Here is a 16957-nt window from a genome sequence, read left to right as displayed (position 1 = left end):
AACATGTCTATTCTGTCCAGTGAGGCCAGTTTGCCACACTCACAGATAGGAGAGACAGGACACGCTCAAAAAGCATCCATTCCTAGAAACTGTTTATTTTAAATCACCCTGAATTCAATATGGTCAAGTTCCATGACTGTTGCACTGGATTGCAGCACGACATTTGCAAGAATTCTTATAAATAAGCTCTGCAACATTTTGGACCGTTCAATAAGAAAGTCGAGAATTATGGGTGTGGGTGGGAAAGGAGGATGGAGAGAAGTGAGAAGTAGTGTTGAATGAGGAAATAATTGAACCTGGTCCCTGTAGGCTTGGAGCCAGCTCCCTTGGCCTCCAGCCTTATGGTAAACTGCTTTGCAAAAAGCAGAAAGACACTTTTGGAGAAGAGAGGCATCAGCTTCTCTCCTGAATCTGTAACATGGGCGACATGAGGCAAGAGATCAGCATGCAAACAGTTCAAATGACATTGCATGATGATTTATGCAAGGCCCCCTATTTTGTCCAGTAACAACCTGAGTAATATAATGAGCAGAGCATATAATTTTGGAGAGCATCACGGTGGTTGAAGTAAGGAAGGGCTGTTTTGCCAATGAGGTTCCATGCAATGCAACAGCTTCCTAAATCCATATTATCATTTCAGAAGCCTTTAAAATCAGAGTTATTCCGCTTAACTTTCTCTTGATTTTATCAAGCCATCTTTATTTTCTATTTTTACTGCTTGTGCCTTTCGTTTGGGTGATGGTCTAATATTGTATTTGTTTTAAAGTGGATGTGTTTCCATCTGGTTTTATATCTTATATAAGAGTCTGCAAAGGGTCCCTGGGACTATTTGTATGAAGAACCTAGAGCCATTAAGACAGTGGAGCATCTATAAATCATTACAATGAGCACAGGAGGTTATACAAGTGACACTGGGAGGTGTTTCCGAGGAAAAATCCATGAGATTGTTAGAATGAACACCTAGGAACAAATGCTACGAGATGTGAGAAGACCTTTTTTATGCCGCTTTGTCAAGAAGTCCTTGAAAAAATAGACAAGACCCAATTCTTTTGCATTCTCAATTTATTTTGACTGTGGCTTAATGACTTGCACTTTGATGAGCTTATCAGATGTCGTTCTGTTCCTGAACTGTCAACTAGATATAGGAAAGAGTCCAATTATGATGAAACTTCTCTACTGATTCCCACCAACACCTAAAAATCGCCCCTTGATGCTTTGGGGACCAAGGGGTGAAAATGGCAAACATCGTTAAAACTGAAAGTACATTTCAATCACTCATAGTGTTGCTAAAAGAAATTGTAAGACAATGTCCTTCATCCTTTTCAGATACCACCAACTCCATGTCCTCGTTTCTGCATTATTCTCCACTGTCAAAACAGGTCTGGAATTTTAAAGGTGCTACTGCAAATAGAATAAGAGAAAAAAAAGAGAAGAAGAGAAGAGAAGAGAAGGGAAGGGAAGGAAGGAAGGAAGGAAGGAAGGAAGGAAGGAAGGAAGGAAGGAAGGAAAAGGAAAGGAAAGGAAAGGAAAGGAAAGGAAAGGAAAGGAAAGGAAAGGAAAGGAAAGGAAAGGAAAGGAAAGGAAATTGTCAATCCATTATGCTTTTGGAGAGGGGAACAGCAGTTGCAAAGATAATATTTGCACTGAATTTAGATAAGGTACGTGGCAAACAAACCATGGCAAAAAAATAGGTCAATAATTCTTCCAATTCTCCCTCCGAGTCCCCTCTTCTAATCCCATGGAAACCTGTATTTTAAAGAAGTTGGCTTAATGTGTCCTCATTAAAATTGAACACTTGTAGTTTCGGAAGAAAACAATACTATGTTGAAGAGAGATTCCTTGAGCGGGCCCTGGATTGAAATTTTCCCTCTATTTTGGAGGAATCCTTAACAACAAATTACTCTGATTTCCCCCCCCCCCAAAAAAAGTTCTCTTCCCTCCATATTGACCACTGGTGTTACTTACCTGTTGATATGATTGAGGAGGGGAGGCATAGGACAAAGATACTAGAAGACATTATGATGCCAGTGTGAATTGATAGTGCTTTCTGAAGCCAGTCTGGGACATTTGTAGTTATACCTTGTATATATAGCATACTTTGGAGGATGCTTTTGAAGAGTTCTGCTGAGGAGGTGAAAACGGAGCTGGTGATGACAATCAAATCCGACACAGAGTAGAAGAACACCAACTTACACAAGAAGTTGGGGAAAGGAAAATCTGTACAGAATCCCTCAAGATGAGTAAGACAGTTTGTCAGATTGAGGGTGAAGGAAAACTTGATTTAAGCTCTTCCAGTTCATGGTGTTTGCCCCACCTTTACCAGAGGTTTGCAAGTCAGCAAGGCTACTCAATTAAGGGGGCAGGAAAGGAGGTTCAAAAAGGAGGTCCACCCTAGAAACCAGGAGATTGTGAGTTCTAGTCCTGCCTTGAAGCAGGAAAGCCGACTGGGTGACTTTGGGCCAGGCCCTCTCTCTCAGCCCAAACCACCTCACGTACGGTAGTGGTTGTGAGGAAAACAGGAGAAAGAAATATTATATATTTATAAAAATAACAGAGATGAGATAAAAAGCTATTAAAATAAATATCTCCTGCCGCTTGTTTAATCTCTTGAAAGAACTGCACAAGACTCGATTATTCGCATCCTTAGTTTATTTTGATTACAGCTTCGTGACAGTTGAAAATTAAGAAAGAACCTCTCAGTGAGCTAGAATATTGAAGTGTAGTAACTAAATCCCATCATTCATCCCCAACACAAATCTTAAACTTTAATCTCAAACTTGAGTGTCTTTCATCCCAAATTCTTACTGCTCTTTGGATTAAGCCCTTAATTCCAACTCCAACCAAATGTTTTTGAAAAGCCCCTCCATTCTTCCAGTCTCTGAGGATCCTGGCATTCTAAAGTTTCAACGTCGCAAAGGATTAATCCATTTGCTTCTTTCGTGTTTCCTGTTGGATAGGAACATGTATTCTTGGTTGTACATCCCTGGGCTTTTATTGTTGAAGTGAATGCTGACACTGGGAAGGGCAAGAATAAATGATTTAGGAAACATTTCTTCATTTTCTCTTCACTTTTAATGGTGTAGCATTAATGGTGTATCTGTCTGGTCATCTAGACAAGGCCTGTTGAGCAATCCCCTTCCTTGTGAGGTAAAATAATAGATGTGTTCACAGGTCTTTGTGTGGAAGCCCATAATCTTGGGCCGTCTCTCTCCTGACGCATGTCCTACCCCCATGCTGTCAGCTGAGAGACTGGCAAGCCATTTGTCTGAAATGGTATAGGGTTTCCTGCCTGAGCAGGTGGTTGGACTAGATGACCTCCAAGGTCGCTTCTAACTTTATTAGTATTATTATTATATCTATCCCCAAATTACTAAAATCTGTTTAATCCAGATTAAATCTGATTTCTTCTCTTATACACTTAAAAAAATGAACTGAACATTGACAAAGAATGAAATATTCTCTCAAGGAATGATGTCCTGTTGGTTTTTCTTTGTTTATGTTTCTCTTTCCATATGTTTAATTTTATTTGTTTCTAGAATGTTCCTCCCCAAATTGAGAAATAAAGAGTTGCTCACGTGCGTGTATGCTGAATTTTGAATTCAAACATTGGTTCTCATCCGCGAGACAGAGAACGGGTCCACTTTCTTCAGAAACACCATTTTGTTCGTAAGAGCCTGGACAGACAAACCCGTTGGGTTTAAGGGTGTCACGCCCTGGTACTGCAGAAAGGAAGCTTCCGAATTAGCAAATAGTTTAACAGCCACAATTCTTTCTGAAGTATTTATAGCCCAACTAAGTTCCCTCTAAGCATTTTGACTATGGTTCTTATAATTCTCAGTCAGGAAAAGATTTGTTTTCCCCAAACAGCTAATCACCTTGTGTTCCTACTGGAGTAGAGTGTGAAATCTGGAATGCACAAATTCTTAATGAACTTCAAGGACATAGTGGAGTCTTTAGAAAAAACGCAAAATAAAATGTTAATCTCCTACTCTCCAATTTCTGTCAGAAGGAACCAGATCATTCCACTGATGCTGGAAGGGGTTTCCAAAAATGTTGTCCTTCTTTTTGCTACAACCTCTTTCTAAGCATTTTCATGCTACTTGATCCCTCCACCACCAAACAAACAAGGTGCTGAAAATAACAAGAATCTACTCTTTCAAACAGAGAGTCTGCTGGCTGTTAGAATGGACATTTTAATCTCAGGTTACTTACCAGGAAGAGGTGCAGTATTACAGCCATTATTCTCACAACATGCTACTCTCTTCTGCTCGAATTTTCCAGCTACTGACGTGATGCCATAATAAACATTAGAACATTGCTCATCTGTTGCACATGACTTGGCAGTAAAGGAGAGTGGAGGAGAGGCTGCAAAATTTAATCAGAAACAACACTTCATTGTGGCCAATAACAGAGAAATAAAAACTTGAAGGCTTCCAATTTAAAGGTTTAAACTCAGATGCATCTGATGACCCATTCTAACCGGTGGAGAAGATTTAAGTTGAGTATAGGAAGGCATAAATGTTGGGTTGCTCCCTCCAGGTATGCTGAGATGGAATGGAAATAATGGAGATATTAATAATGTTTTGAGGTGAATGAAGTGTAGTATGATAAAAATAACAGATATTATTCTGTTCCTGGATTCGTGGCCACCAGATCTAGGAAACAGTCCAGGTATGATGAAAGATCTCTTGTGATTCCCACCAAGGCCTATAAGCTACTCCTTGATGCTCTGGGGACCAAAGGATGAAAGTGGCAGCCATCATTAATACTGAAAGTGCATTTCACTCACTCATAGTGCTGCGATAGGAAACTGTGAGGCAATATTTTTCATCCGCTCCACATTCCGTCAACTGCATGTCCTCATTTCTGCATTCATCCCCGCAGGCAAAACAGGTCTGGCACTTAATAGATGCCGCTGCAGATAGAAGAAGAAAAAGAAGGAATAAAGACAGAAAAGAAGGAAGGAAGGAAAAGAAAGAAAAGAAGAAAGAAAGATAAAGAAAGAAAAGAAAAATGAAAAAGAAGAAAGATAAAGAAAAAAGAAAAAGGAACAAAGGGAGGAAGAAGGGAAGAAAAGCATAGAAAAAGAAATAAAAAGGAAGAAAAAGGAAGAAAAAAAGAAAAAGGAATGAAGGGAGAGAGGGATGAAGGAAGGGAAAGAAAGAAAGAAAGAAAGAAAGAAAGAAAGAAAGAAAGAAAGAAAGAAAGAAAGAAAGTAAGAAAGAAAGAAAGAAAGAAAGAAAAAAAGAAAGGAAGAAAGAGAAAAAGAAATAGGGAGGAAGGAAATTTTCAATTCATGATGCTGTACTTGTAGCAATTTTAGAGATGTGTAACGAGATAATTACAGGTAGTCCTCAATTTACAACTATTCCTTTAGTGACCCTTCAAATTATAGAGATTGCTTGAAAGAACCCACAATTGAAGTTCTTCCCCTATTTTGGAGAAATCCTTAACCACCATTTAGTCAAAATTCTTCCAGACTTCTCTTCCCTCCCAAATTTACCCTTGTGTAACTCACCTGTTGAGATGGCTGAAGAGAGGAGGCACAGGAGAAAGATTCTAGGAGACATCATGATGACAGTGTGAATTGACTGTGTCTAGCCAAGGCCGTGTGAGACATTTATACTTCCTGGAGTACCGTATGCCTACCTTGGAGGATGAGTTTGAAGAATTCTGCTGAGGAAGTGGAAGGGGAGTTGAGGATGGCAATCAAATCCCACACACAGTAGAGCAACATCGACTTACACAAGAAGTTGGAGAAAGGGGAAATGTGCACGCAGTCCATCAAGATGAGTAAGGCAGTTTTGTCATATTGATGGTGAAGGAAAAATTTATTTGTGCTCTTATGTGGGGCCCATATTTAGCAGAAGCTTTGTATGTCAGAAATGCCCATCTATTAATTGGGTAAGAAATGAGGTTCAAAATCACCATTGGGTGGAAATTATTGTGGTAACATTTCAGGAGGAACCACGATGGTGATCAGGCAGAGTAGAGGCCCCTGGCTCTATAGTACTAACTGTGAGAGAGATTTTGGAGTGCTAGTGGACAGTCACTTGAATATGAGCCAGCCGTGTGCTGCAGCTGTCAAAAAAGCCAACATGGTTCTAGGCTGCATTAAGAGAGGGATAGAATCAAGATCACACGAAGTGATAGTACCGCTTTATAATGCCTTGGTAGGACCACACTTGGAATATTGAATCCAGTTTTGGTTGCCACAATATAAAAAAAGATTTTGAGACTAGTGTTGGGATTCAAATATGTGAACAACTGGTTCTTTGTGTGGATGTTGCTCCAGAAATCCGTTCTGGGCCTGGGCAATGAAAAATTAGTTACCGGTTCTGCCGAAGTGGTGCAAACTGGCTGAATCCCACCACTGCTTGAGTGTCTAAAAAGAGTGCAGAGAAGAGCAACAAAGATGATTAGGGGACTGGAGACTAAGACATTTAAAGAACAGTTGCTGGAATTGGGTATGTCTACTCTAATGAAAAGAAGGACTGGGGTGACATGATAGCAGTCTTCCAACATTTGAGGGATTCCCATAAAAAAGAGGGAGTCATTCTCCAAAGCACCTGAAGGCAGAAGAAGAAGCAAAGGATGGAAAGTAATCAAGGAGAGAAGCAACCTAGATCTAAGGAGATATTTCCTGATAATGAGAACAATTAATTAGTGGAACAAGTTTCCTCCAGAAGTTGTGGGTGCTCCAACACTTTTAAGAAAAGATTGGACAACCATTTGTCTGACATGGTGTAAGGTTTCCTGCCAGAGCAGGGGATTGGATTAGAACGCCTCCAAGGTCCCTTCCAAAACTGTTACACCAGAGGTCCCCAATTTTTTGGGCCCAAGGGACCGGTTCAGTGGAGAGAGGTTTTTCCATGGACCGGAGGGTACGTGGTTTGTGTGCTGCCTGCATCTCATGGATGGGGCTTTGCTTGTTTGTGCAGCCTGGTTGCTGGCATGCCACAGCCCGGTACTGGTCAACAGACTGGGGGTTAGGGACCCATGTTTTACTGCTATTCACCAGGAAGGTGTGATAAAATGTGTCCTCAAGGTCCTTCTCGCTAGCATCTCTTTGTATGGACTGAACCACTGCTGACGCTGCTAATCATCAAGGTTGAACATGTCTATTCTGTCCAGTGAGGCCAGTTTGCCACACTCACAGATAGGAGAGACAGGACACGCTCCAAAAGCACCCATTCCTAGAAACCGTTTATTTTAAATCACCCTGAATTCAATATGGTCAAGTTCCATGACTGTTGCAAAGGATTGCAACACGACATTTCCAAGAATTCTTATAAATAAGCTCTGCAACATTTTGGACCGTTCAATAAGAAAGTTGAGAATTATGGCCTGTGTGTGGGTGGGAAAGGAGGATGGAGAGATGTGAGAAATGAGTGTTGAATGAGGAAATAATTGAACCTGGTCCCTGTAGGCTTGGAGCCAGCTCCCTTGGCCTCCAGCCTTATGGTAAACTGCTTTGCAAAAAGCAGAAAGACACTTTTGGAGAAGAGAGGCATCAGCTTCTCTCCTGAATCTGTAACATGGGCGACATGAGGCAAGAGATCAGCATGCAAACAGTTCAAATGACATTGCATGATGATTTATGCAAGGCCCCCTATTTTGTCCAATAACACCCTGAGTAATATAATGAGCAGAGCATATAATTTTGGAGAGCATCACGATGGTTGAAGCGAGGAAGGGCTGTTTTCCCAGTGAGGCTCCATGCAATGCAACAGGCCTTTATCCTACGTAGTAGGGGTGGAGGGGGGTCGTCAGGTCAGACGGCACATAGACCAGGTCAGGAAACGGGTTCCTGAACGGTCACAGAGCGACCACCCGGAAGACTACCCATCATCAAGCTCAAATCATCACTACCAACCCCACTGACAAACAATAGAACCTGAACCTGAGGAGGACCTCACTGACCCAGTACTGTTGCCAGTAAGCCCTGTTCCACCGGGACAGCAACATGACCAGGACCGCAGCGACAACCCTGCCACAGGGTCAGACTCTGAGGTGGGTCAACCAGAAACAGTCAAACAGGACTCAAACACTGACTCTGCCATCCAAGACATAGGGGAAGTTCCCCTAAGATGTTCATCCCGGGTTCATCGGCCACCTGCGTACCTGTCGGACTATGTGCGTCAATAGGGACCGTTTGTTTGAGGGGATTGTTTTGTCTTTTAAGGGGGAAGGGGTGTTATGTATCCAGGTGAAGAGAACACCTACACACTTACATAGCAGTCTCTCGATCCACATACTGCTGGAGTCTAGCTTGTAGGATTTTAAGCATAACTTTACTAGCATGTGAAATGAGTGCAATGGTGCAATAGTTTGAACATTCTTTGGCACTGCCTTTCTTTGGAATTGGAATGTAAACTGATCTTTTCCAATCCTTTGGCCACTGTTGAGTTTTGCAAATTTGCTGGCAAATTGAGCGTACCACTTTTACTGCATCGTCTTTTAAGATTTTGAATAGCTCAGCTGGAATACTGTCACCTCCACTAGCTTTGTTGTTGCTCAGCTTTCCTAAGGCCCATTTCATTTCACATTCTAGGATGTCTGGCTCGAGGTCAGTGACCACCTCATCGTGATTATCAGGGACATTAAGCTCATTCTTGTATAGTTCTTCTGTGTAATTTTTCCACCTCTTCTTAATCTCTTCTGCCTCTGTTAGGTGCCTGCCATTTTGGTCCTTTATCATGCCCATTTTTGCATGAAACGTTCCCTTAACCTCTCCAATTTTCTAGAAGAGATCTCTGGTCCTCCCTATTCTATTGTTTTCTTTTATTTCTTTGCTCCTCCAGAAATGTTACCACAATAATTTCCACCCAATGGTGATTTTGAACCTCATTTCTTACCCCATTAATAGATGGGCATTACTGACACGCCAAGCTTCTGCTAAACATGGGCCCCACATAAGAGCAAAAATCAAGTTTTCCTTCACTATAAATATGACAAAAATGCCTTACTCAACTTGATGGATTGTGTGCACATTTTCCCTTTCTCCAACTTCTTGTGTAAGTTGATGTTGCTCTACGCTGTGTGGGATGTGATTGCCATCCTCAACTCCCCTTCCACCTCCTCAGCAGAATCCTTCAAACTCATCCTCCAAGGTAGGCATACTCCAGGAAGTATAAATGTCTCACACGGCCTTCGCTAGACACATTCAGTTCACACTGTCATCAGGATGTCTGCTAGAATCCTTGTCCTGTGTATCCTCTCTTCAGTCATCTCAAGAGGTAACACAAATGTAAATTTGGGAGGGAAGAGAAGTCTGGAAGAATTTTGACTAAATGGTGGTTAAGGATTTCTACAAAATAAGGGAAGAACTTTAGTTGTGGGTTCTTCCAAGCAATCTCTATATTTTGAATTGCCACTAAAGGAATGGTTGTAAGTACAGCATCACTAATTAAAAATGCCTTCCTTCCTCCCTCCCTCCATTTTCCTTTCTTTCTTTCTTTCTTTCTTTCTTTCTTTCTTTCTTTCTTTCTTTCTTTCTTTCTTTCTTTCTTTCTTTCTTTTTCTTCCTCCATCCCTCCCTTCATTCCTTTTTTCTTTTTTCTTTCTTTTCCTTTCTTTTTCTTCCTTTCTTCCTCCCTCCCTTCCTTTTTCTCTTTTTCTTTCTTTTTCTGTATCTTTCTTTTTCTTCCATCCTCCTTCCCACCCACCCTCCTTTCCTTTCTTCCTTTTTCCTTTCTTTCTTTATATTTCTTTCTTCTTTCTTTTCCTTCCTTCCTTCCTTCCTTCCTTCCTTCCTTCCTTCCTTCCTTCCTTCCTTCCTTCCTTCCTTCCTTCCTTCTTTTTCTTCTTCTTCTTCTATGTGCAGTGTCATCATTGAAATGCCAGACCTGTTTTGCCTGCGGGGATGAATGCAGAAATGAGGACATGCAGTTGATGGAATGTGGAGCGGACGAAAAATATTGCCATACATATTCCTTTCGCAGTACTATGAGTGAGTGAAATGCACTTTCAGTATTAATGATGGCTGCCACTTTCATCCTTTGGTCCCCAGAGCATCAAGGAGTAACTTATAGGCCTTGGTGGGAATCACAAGAGATCTTTCATCATACCTGGGCTTTTTCCCAGGTGTGGTGGCCACCAATCCAGGAACAGAACGATATCTGTTATTTTTCTCATACTACACTTCATTCACCTCAAAACTTTATTAATATCTCTATTATTTCCATTTCATCTCAGCATACCTGGAGGGAGCAACCCAACATTTATGCCTTCCTATCCTCAACTTAAATCTTCTCAACCGGTTAGAATTGATCCTCAGATGCATCTGAGTTTAAACCTTTATATTGGAAGCCTTGATGTTTTATTTCTCTGTTATCGATCACAATGGGGTTTTGTTTTTTTCTGATTAAATTTTGCAGCCTCTCCTCCACTCTCCTTTACTGCCAAGTCATGTGCAACAGCTGAGCAATGTTCTAATACTTATTATGGCTTCACGTCAGTAGCCGGAAAATACCACCAGATGAGAGTAGCATGTTGTGAGAATGATGGCTGTAATACTGCACCTCTTCCATGTAAGTAACCTGAGATTAAATTGTCCATTCTAACAGTCAGCAGACTCCATTTGAAAGAGTAGATTCTCAATGCTTTCAGCACCTTGTATCTTTGGTGGTGGAAGGATCAAGTAGCATGAAAATCCTTAGAAAGAAGTTGTAGTGAAAAGGAGGACAACATTTTTGGAAAGCCTCTCCAGCATCAGTTGAATGATCTGGTTCCTTCTGACAGAAATTGGAAGGCACAAGAGGGCATTATTTCTAAAGACTCCACTATGCCCTTGAAGTGTCATTAAGAAATGGTACATTCCAGATTTCACACTCAGCTCCAGTAGGGACACCAGGTGATTAGCTATTTGGGGAAAACAAATCTTTTCCTGACTGAGAATTATAAGAACCATAGTCAAAATGCTTAGTGGGAACTTAGTTGGGCTATAAATACTTCAGAAAGGATTGTGTCTGTTAAACTATTTGCTAATTCGGAACCTTCCTTTCTGCAGTGCCAGGGCGTGACACCCTTAAACCCAACGGGTTTGTCTGCCCAGGCTCTTACGAACAAGATGGTGTTTCTGAAGAAAGTGGACCCGTTCTTTGTCTCGGGGATGAGGACCAATGTATCAGTGTGAAATTCAGCATACGTGCACGTGAGCAACTCTTTCTTTCTCAATTTGGGGAGGAACATTCTAGAAACAAATAAAAATATACATATGGAAAATGAAAGAGAAACATAAACAAAGTAAAACCAATAGGACATCATTCCTTGAGAGAATATTTCATTTTTTGTCAATGTTCAGTTCATTTTTTTAAGTTTATAGGAGAAGAAAAGAAATTTAATCTGGATTAAAACAGATTTTAGTAATTTAGGGATAGATATAATAATAATAAAGTTGGAAGGGACCTTGTGGGTCATCTAGTCAACCCCCTGCTCAGGCATGAAACCCTATACCATTTCAGACAAATGGCTGTCCAGTCTCTCAATTGACAGAATGGGGGTAGGACATGCATCAGGGGAGAGGCTGCCCCAAATTATGGGCTACCAAACAAAGACCTGTCACCTCATCTACTATTTATTTACCTCACAAGGAAGGGGAATCCTCAACAGGCCTTGTCTAGATGACCAGACAGATACAGTACATACTTTGGTTAATGTAACTCAGTGCTATACCATTAAATGTGAAGAGAAAACTAAGAAATGTTTCCTAAATCCTTTATTCTTGCCTTTCCAGTGTCAGCAATCACTTCAACAATAAATGCCCAGGGATGTACAACCAAGAATACATGTTCCTATCCAATAGGAATTACGAAAGAAGCAAATGGATTAACCATTTACAACCTTGAAAGAATAGAATGCCAGAATCCTCAGGGACTGGAAGGATGGAGGGGCCTTTCAAGATCATTTGGTCGTAGTTGGAATTAAGGGTTTAATCCAAAGAGCAGTAAGAATTTCAGATGATAGACACTCAAATATGAGATTAAAGCTTAAAATTTTAGTTGGGGATGGGTGATAGGATTTACTTACTACACTTCAATATTTTAGCTCACTTTGAGGTTCTTTCTTCACTTTCAGCTGTCATGAAGCTGTAATCAAAATAAACTAAGAATGCAAATAATCGAGTCTTGTGTAGTTCATTCAAGTGATTAAACAAGCAGCAGGAGATATTTATTTTAATAGCTTTTTATCTCATCTCTATTATTTTTATAAATATGTATTACTTCTTTCTCCTCCTGTTTTCCTCACAACCACTACCGTACGTGGGTTGGGTTGAGAGAGAGGGCCTGGCCCAAAGTCACCCAGTTGGCTTTCCTGCTTAAGGCAGGATTAGAACTCACAATCTCCTGGTTTCCAGGGTGGAAGTTGTCTCTCATAGCATCCATTCTTAGGAATTCATATCAATAATCTCCACGAACTTTCCTTTGAAAGACCTCCTCTAGTTCACCCTTGGGAGTCAAGAGCATTATTATTATTATTATTATTATTATTATTATTATTATTATTATTGTTATTGTTATTGTTATTGTTATTATTATTATTTTTGATGTTCTGCTTCTTATTTACAAATGTGATCTTTGTGTTTTCCCCATGATATTTAGAGTCACTTGATTCATTACATTGGCACATTCAAAACTTTCTGCTATTGATTAAGAAAAAAAAACCCTCAGTCGGCTGAGATTCTTAATTAGGGGTATTCAGTTTAAATAGTAAAGATGGCATTCTTGTTTATTATAAGTGTTTAAATTGGACAATAACTATGATTAGAAGTGTTTTCCATTTTATTGCCAATGTACAGCTATCAAGTCTGAAGAAGTCATACTGTTGTGCAGTTCATCTTTGGACCCGGAGGTGGTTCTGCAGGCCCTCTCTGGAAGTGCAGAGTTGATCACAATGAAGTGACTGGAAGTCCATTGTGGTAATAACTGGGGGCATTATTTTGTTGACGCCACTCACGGTTTTCTATCAGGTTTTGGCGATGCCTGTCTTCGAAGCTAGTGGACCATTTATAGCACAGTGCTTCCAAATGGGTTCTGCCAACAGACGCTGCTTCTAGTTGCCTTGGCTAGATGTCACAGTAGCATAAGCATTCTTCACAGCAGCTTTGTGGTGCTTGTATGGCCAATTTTGAGGTCTCTTCCCCATCTCCAGCACACCATAGAGCGACTAGTGAGGCACGGAGTGTTGGCCATTCTGATGACATGGCCCACCCACCACATCTGAGCTGTGATAATCAGGGACTCAGTGCTAGTGGACTTCACATAATCCAGGTTTCTCAGGTTGGAGGCACGATCTTGCCAACAATTGTCAAAGATGGAACAGAGAACACACTGTGGAATTTCTCCATTTGGTTTGCCATCAGTACTGAGTCTGGGACTCCCATCCCTTTAGGAGAGAAGAGGTAACAACAGTTCCATGCAGAGATATGGATGTTGTGTTGATTGAGCAATATAATACACAGACACCTCAGAGTCTGGCTGATCTTGCTGATCCTGGAGTCAGTTTCTTTGTCCAAAGACCCATCATGATGTTTCCTAAGTATTTGAAGATGTTTACATGAGTGTCATCAACAGAGATTGTTGGGTCTACAGGTTAGTGTTTGGTCTGGGCTGGTAAAGTGCTTCAGTCTTGTTCAAGCTGATAGGCCAAAGCGCATAGGAGTATATAAGAATTTGTTCATCATGAACTGTAGTTCATTGTCCTTGAGTGCCAGGTGTGCAGAGTCATCAGTAAAGAGGGTTTTTTGAAGGGCTGTGTGGAGGCTTTTCATCTGTTCCTTTGAACAGAGAAGATCAAAGAGAGAGCTGTACAATTGGTACCTGATGTATACTCGCTCCCTCAAACCCTGAACAATATGTAATCACATACAGGTGAAGAACAGATTGAACAGGTCTGGGGCTAGCACACCATCCTGTTTCATCTGTCTGCAAATGATAAATACAGCTGCCATATCTTACAAGACGTTGGGATCAACTGTGGACATCCTATTGAGTAGGTTGGAAGTGTTCAGCCCACGGGTATCTTTTTTTTTAATCCCATTTATATCCCGCCCTTCTCCAAAGACTCAGGGCGGCTTACAATCTAGGAAGCACAAATCAAAGTGCTTAGCAATAGCCTTCATTCTATGTATAAGCCTGCTTATTAGGGCTTTCACCCACCCCCCCAAGCAGCATTTTTACAAAGTCAGCTTATTGCCCCCAACAATCTGGATCCTCGTTTTACCTACCTCGGAAGGATGGAAGGCTGAGTCAACCTTGAGCCTGGTGGGACTCGAACCTGCACTAATTGCAGGCAGCTGGTGTTACTTAAGGAGGCATTAGCCCACTGTTCCACCAAGGCTCTCAGTCCTTCCTGGTCTTTGATCAGGCTCAATCCATCAGAAAACAGCAAGGGGGGAAAATCCTGATTTAGGAGGCTCATAAACTGCTTTGATGTACTGAAAAACTCTCTGATGGCTTGCAGGTCTGCATAATTTCCCACCTGCTCAGACTTTCTCTGCCATCCCTTGTTCTGCATTTCTCGCAGTTCCGCCTGTACTTTGGATGTCAGCTGTTTGAACTTGTCTTTCTTTGAGATAGAGGATGGATCAGTCTGCCATTTGGCATAGGCCTTGTTCTTGGCCTGGAAGGATGCTGTAATGGTCTCATGGTTTTCATCGAACTAGTCTTGGTACACTTGTGTTGGTAGTCTGTGTGACTACAAACTATACTCACCTTTCAGAATGAGTTCCTAAAAGTGGCAAATTACTGGAGAGTTTTTCAGTAAGTACAACGTCATGGTTCCAATAGATGAGACCAGAAGAAATAAGAACTTTGAGGCAATTGCTTTCCTCAAAGAACAATTTTATTGGCTACATAATAGCCTGAACAAAGGTGAAACCAAGACTGGAAGTCCCCCCCCCCAAAGGTTACAAAGTAAAAGTTAAACTCCCCACCCACTAAACATGTAATAAATCACATTCTCCAATTAACACCTTTGGCGGGCTCTCTACCGGTAATTCTATCCCGCCAAACACTTGAGCAATTTGACCTTGGTTCCCATAGGAAAGTGATTGTTTTTCTCTGAACTAGAAGAATGTATCTTCTCTCCCCCAACCCCCAGCTGTGGTAAGCTGGAAAAACGAAGAAAGATGGCTGTAATCAAAAGTAGTTTTGTAGGTTTGACACACATCATGAAACTGTTGGACTTGGCCTGGATTTTGCAGTCTTCCAAGTTAAATGATGTTCTGACAGTCCTTGGTTGCTTATGGTGCAAAGGGGATCCACATAGCTTGTGGACTGCTTGGCCCAGCACTCAGCACTTCCCATGGCCTGGATGCTGGCAATATCTTTAAGGCTATACTGACATACTATGATATAGTCAAGTAGGTACCAATGTTTGGACCTTGGACACGTCCAAGTTGTTTTGCACTTGTTTGCAAGTCTGAACATTATGACAGCGATGCACAGGTTGTGTTCCGCACACTGGGTCAGCAGCAGCAATTTGTGATTGTTATTGTTTAGTTTCCTCACCTCATGCCTCCCAAGAACTCATTGTTTCTATCTGTCTCCAGTTGCACAATCCTGGCTGCCATCTTAACTTTTTGAGCCTATCCTGAATATAACCCCTGAACCTTTTTTCCCCCTCCCCTCCCCCCGTCTCTGCCCAGGATGCTCTCACCTGTGTATCAATAATATTTGCACAATAGTTGACACAGTGCTGCAAATGAAGTCCTGCCCCCTTTCTAAATATTGATTATTTACTTTATTCCTAGCCTTGTTTCTCTCTGTCTCCAGCCTAGTGCTGAAGCTGCCCAGAATGGCAAGTTTGTTGCTGGTGGGAATTGTCCAAATAATCTGATTTTGGGCTGGCTGGCGGTTGACAAAGAATATTCCCAATGTGAGTGCCACGACACAGAGAAGGCAAGCATCCTGGGGAAAAATCTCACTTCTGCAATCTTGGGCAACCTGGCTGGATTACTATCATGTTCCCAAGTTCTCCAGAGGCAGAGGCCTCCAGAATGCTTGGATATTCTGGAGAGTATCATTTGCCACTGTACTGAGCTGAATGCCTCAAATATAGCACAGGTAGTCCTTGACTTATGACCAGGATTGGGACTAGAATTTCTGTTACTAAACAAGGCAGTTAAGTGAGCCATGCCCTATTTTATGATCTTTCCCACCATGGGTGTTAAGCAAATCATTGTGATTGTTAAGTGAATCACACGATCGATAAGCAAATCCAACTTTCCCTATTGACTGCCTGTGGAAGCTGGACATGAAAGTTCATGATTACATAAGCCCAGGATGATGCAACCATTGTAAATACATGTCAGTTGCCAAACACCTGAATTTTAATCGCATGATCATTGGGATACTGCGACAGGCCAGAAGACTCATGAATTAGTAAACTATAAACTTCAGGCAGAAGGAGTTTGTAGAACTCAGGGAGAAAGATTCCAAGTGAAAATGCAATAAACTGTAATTGCAACTTCTTAAGTATGGAACACAAGAGCTACTTTATGCAGATTCCCTTTGTTTATGCATTTAAATTCTTAAAATAAAGGTAAAGGTTCCCCCGCACACGCGTGCTAGTCGTTTCCAACTCTAGGGGCCGGTGCTCATCTCCATTTCAAAGCCAAAGAGCCAGCGCTTGTCCGAGGACGTCTCCGTGGTCATGTGGCCGACACGACTAGACGCCAAAGGCGCACGGAACGCTGTTACCTTCCCACAGTAGTGGTCCCTATTTTTCTACTTGCATTTTTACCTGCTTTCGAACTGCTTAGGGGGGGGGGGAATACTGAACGCAGATGCCTTTGTCATATCAATTTATTTTGATGTTGATTCTGTGAACTTTGAAGATTGAAAACACACAACATTTTCTTGGTCTCAAAGCATAATATTTCAAATTTTTTTGCCCCAAATTTCTCACTTTTCACCACTGACTCAGAGAAGAAACTCAAGCATCTTTGATCCCA

General features: G+C 41.4%; 1 long non-coding RNA gene across 1 annotated transcript; it reads right to left on the bottom strand.

The window, feature by feature from the left end:
• Positions 1–2732: 2732 nt before the first annotated feature.
• On the bottom strand, positions 2733–4265 carry LOC310644259. The gene is made up of 3 exons (XR_014493256.1): positions 4213–4265; positions 3576–3719; positions 2733–3015 (listed from the first exon to the last, which is right to left on the bottom strand). It is a non-coding gene; the product is annotated as an uncharacterized lncRNA (long non-coding RNA).
• Between the last annotated feature and the right edge of the window lie 12692 nt (positions 4266–16957).

The sequence above is a fragment of the Vipera ursinii genome (assembly GCF_947247035.1).
Source record: "Vipera ursinii genome assembly, chromosome: 9".
Lineage (NCBI taxonomy): Eukaryota > Metazoa > Chordata > Lepidosauria > Squamata > Viperidae > Vipera > Vipera ursinii.
This window is presented reverse-complemented; position numbering and strand designations above follow the sequence as displayed.